The sequence below is a fragment of the Solanum tuberosum genome, unplaced genomic scaffold, assembly GCF_000226075.1.
Source record: "Solanum tuberosum cultivar DM 1-3 516 R44 unplaced genomic scaffold, SolTub_3.0 scf00803, whole genome shotgun sequence".
Lineage (NCBI taxonomy): Eukaryota > Viridiplantae > Streptophyta > Magnoliopsida > Solanales > Solanaceae > Solanum > Solanum tuberosum.
Genome location: NW_006239715.1, coordinates 40,511 through 44,883, shown reverse-complemented (window position 1 = coordinate 44,883; position 4,373 = coordinate 40,511).

The window sequence follows — 4,373 nt, the reverse complement described above, 5'->3', positions numbered from 1 at the left end:
AATTTTGCCTTAAAAGTATGTGATTTCTGCAATTTGCCCTATAAAATCGAGTTAGCCGGGGGTTTTGTTGTTTTTTATTTATTTGTTAAATTGCTAAAATTAACATTAAGAAATGTGTATATTATTTTACATTTCTTAAATACGCATATTTCTTGTCACATATAAAAATTCATTCATCTTAATTAAGTAAAATGTTTAACAATTATCATTTAGATAAATGTTTTTAGGTTAAAAGTAATACTTATCTTTTTAAAGGATGTGTAAAACACTTGAAAAGGAGTCGTTTGGAAGGGTGTACGAATGATGAATATAATATAGTATATTATTAATGCTCATATTAGTAACGTTGGTATTAGTTATGTTTGTGTTAGCTGTATTAAGATTATTTCATATGTATTAGTATTTCATTTGGTGTATTAAAAATAATATGCATTGCATAATTTTAAAAAAAATTATTTGTTTAAAAAATACCCTTCACAAATATAGTAAAAATGATGTGAAAAATATTTTGAAGGACAACAATGTTTTTAACCATGTATTAAAACTCTTTACATTACTAATATCATAAATTTACTTGCATTAGTTATACATATCGACCTTAATACTGAATAGAGAATATAAGTAATGCTTGTATTAGTTTGTACATAAATTGAAAAGGTATACCAAACAAGATAAAAATAATATAAGCTAAATCATGAATTATTTTTTTAATACACTTTACCAAACGATAAATACCCGAAGGGAATATAATATATATAGTAGTATTAAATAGGGATATAATGTGGAGGTGGTTTTGAAGAGTCTTGATGGCATAAAGTATGGGGTCCCAATAGAATGTTATAAACCGACTTTCTGTTAGATTTGCAGTGATGACATTTATTAAATGTGTGGTCAAAACTTGAAAATATATTGGAAACAATATACTACTTACTATTTTATTAATTAGATTTGGTCAAAGGTCCAATGCATGGCCATTTCCAAAAGACTTTACATATCCTTGTTTGCTTTTAACCCAAAACAGTATTTTCTCTCTATTAAATAAATTAATGTATCTTCTCTAATAAGTAATGACCTCATTCACCTATCAACCATTCCATTATATTGACTAGGTAGTTATATTGTTGGATATGTACTTTTCTTCCACAAGTAATTTAATTGCATTGATGAATATTTCTTGGAATGTGTATTAGGTGGAAACACTCTTCTGGAACCGCTGGTAAACGTTAATTTTTGAATATGTACGTGGAATAGCTCGTAAATTATATAAGAGATATTGTAAATTACAATTAGATACGATGATAAGTTCGACTAAGAAGATGTTAATAATTATTATTGTGATTACATTGTGTTGATTTTACGATAAAGATAGGTGTAGCACCATAACTTCGAAATTTGAATCCGTCACTATCTAAAAGAGTTAAAAGATGTTATAGTATCATCTACCAACCAACTTACGAAAACTTGGATACTCTATGTGTGATCAAATTTTAAAATTGAAATTTTTTTGTTGGTCTTGATGCATTTTCATAATAAATTGAAATATTAAGTAGGTGTTTGACCATGCGATACTATATCACAATATGGAATCGTGAGATAGAATTAGCATTTGGACATGTCCTTTTTACGCTGATTCCATCTCATGATTCCATATCATGAGATGTGATTCCATATTATCTAAAAACCATGATATGAGAATTCGATATCATGATTTGAGATATTTTTAATACAACAATTGATCCATAGGTTTATATTTTGTTAAAACAATCCCACATTTATATTTACTAACCATTTATTTCATATATAAATAAAATTTATAATCACATCATTACTTTATATAATTTATTATTCTCACCGACATAAAATTTATTATTCTCACCAACATATAGTCACTTTAACTCACACCAACCAATTGTTGAGTAATAAATTTGCTCTCTTCATTTACTCCAACGCCTAATTTATTACTTCTACCGTTTTGTATTTATTACAACTCAAAGTAACAATGTTGATTCGTCTTCTCGGTCACTTGATCGAGAAATGCAAGTTCAACGTGAGGAAATTATCCGTACTATGTGGGAGGATTATATTAAAGACTAGTACACTACAATTTATGTTCAATTTTTGTTATTGAATTAAAGTTTGATGAAACGGTTACTTAAGTGGAGAACAAATAGTTTTGTAATATATAATTTATTATGCAATTTTATAATTTTTTGTTTATTTGGTAAGATTGAATAAACAATTGGGACTATTTTAATAGTTTTACAACTTATGAGATTCTTATGTTTATGAGAAAATATACAACACAAAAAATTCATATCGCATGTCCAAACAAAACTTCAATTTCATCTCATAATTCTATATTATGATATCATATCATGATACCATATCGCATGGTCAAACATGCCCTAAATGTATATATTAGTGGATATATATTGGCAAGAATGTAATCATTACTTTTTAGTTCAAGTCATGTAACTACTCTTGCCATGATCTATCACTAATTGGCCACCAACCCCATATTCTATAATATGTCTTCACATTTATTTGTGGAAGAATTTCTACATCTATAAATAGTAGTTGTTTTTTTTCTTTTGTGAAAAACATGAAAAAAGATGAAAATTATGGGAAAATATTGTAGAATGTAGTGAAAGAAAGAGTTGAAAGAAAGAAAAATATTTTAAGTCACCAACTAATTATTCACTACTCAAAGGAGAGAATTATTATATTGAAGGAAGGTGTTCTAATGGTGGAGTTTTGGACTCTTCAATTAATTTGGAGTTGTTGGACTGTTGTATTTTGAAGGTGACAAGTCAAAAGATATATTGTTTGATCGATGTAGATTATATTGCAAAGGGCTGAATCTCCTTAGAGAGAGCGAAATATCCGCGCCTAACCTGAATATTATTTATTCATTTTTGTCCTTTTATTTTTCAACTGTAATTTATCATAAAATATGATATATGCACCAACACACTTACTTTAGCAAATTATGATATACAATCAAACTTTTAGAAATTTGACCAAACAGACTATCAATCAATCCAGTAAGAAATAGTAAAATAGGACTTATTAACTTGTTAATTCTCATCCTCCCAATTTTCTAGTTTCTTTTCTTAATCCTCTCAGGACTCATTTTGGTTTTGATGAATTAAATAAAATAAAATTTGTATAAATTTTAGGAATCACATAGTTTTAATATGAAATTACACTCTATCTCTATTTAGTTTGTAATTACATTAATTCCTGAAAAAGTAAAACAAACCGGATACATTGAAAACTAGCTCCGATACATTATAAAATAAACCGGATACATAATATGTAGCTCGGATGCATTAAAAACTAGCTCGGATACATTATAAAATAATTTAGAATTAGGAGAGAAATAAGGGATTTTAGAGATTTTTAGAAATAGAAGGGAATATTAGAAATAAGGAAAACATAAGACTGTATTTCAGTAATTTTTCCATAAAATTTAGACCAATTATTTATTGGGTCAAATTTTTTTACTCAGAATAATCCAATTATCATTTGTTAAATAAAATATTTACTTGATCAAAATTTATTACCCAAAATGTCGTCCACAATATGAACCACAACTCGAGCCCTAACATAATGTGTCCAGAATGGATTGTTCACCATATTACAGTGAAGGTTAGCAAGAATAGAGCACACTTCAGACATTTATCCCTTGAAAGTTGTTATTGAAGAATATCGAAGCTCAAATAGTACAAACAAATTTGGGCCTTTGGTACTTCTAATACTTAATAAATAAATGTGTAAATTTCATATATGACATATATTATAGTACTATTTTAAAGCTATAACAGTAGATTTAGACTTTCAAGCTATAACATTAAAATTTTTAGGTTTTAACAAGTTAAAAAAAAAGAAATATTTTTATTAATTGTAAAAAACTTAAAAAATAAATAAAAAGATAAACGAAAATTAAAAAAAAATGGAATTAGAAATAATAAAGTAAAAAACTGAAATTGTGGGCTGTAATTTAATTTGAAATTATTGTAATTAATTAATGATTAGCATGAAATAAGGGATCCAAACTAATTAAGAATATTCAGTTTCCTTAATTCACTCTAATTTGTTAAAATTAATTCAAAAATCTGATTTTAAAAATCAATTTCCATTTATTTAATAAATGATTAATCTATTTATGATTTTTTATTATTAATTAATAATATGTAATTAATAAGGAAAAAATGAAAAAAAAAAAACGGAAATAGGGGTGTCAATTAAATTTGAATTAATTTAAGATAATTTTTAATTAGCATGAATTAAGGAATCTCAAACTAATTAAGAATATTCAGTTTCCTTAATTCACTCTAATTTGTTAAAATTAATTCAAAAATCTGATTTTA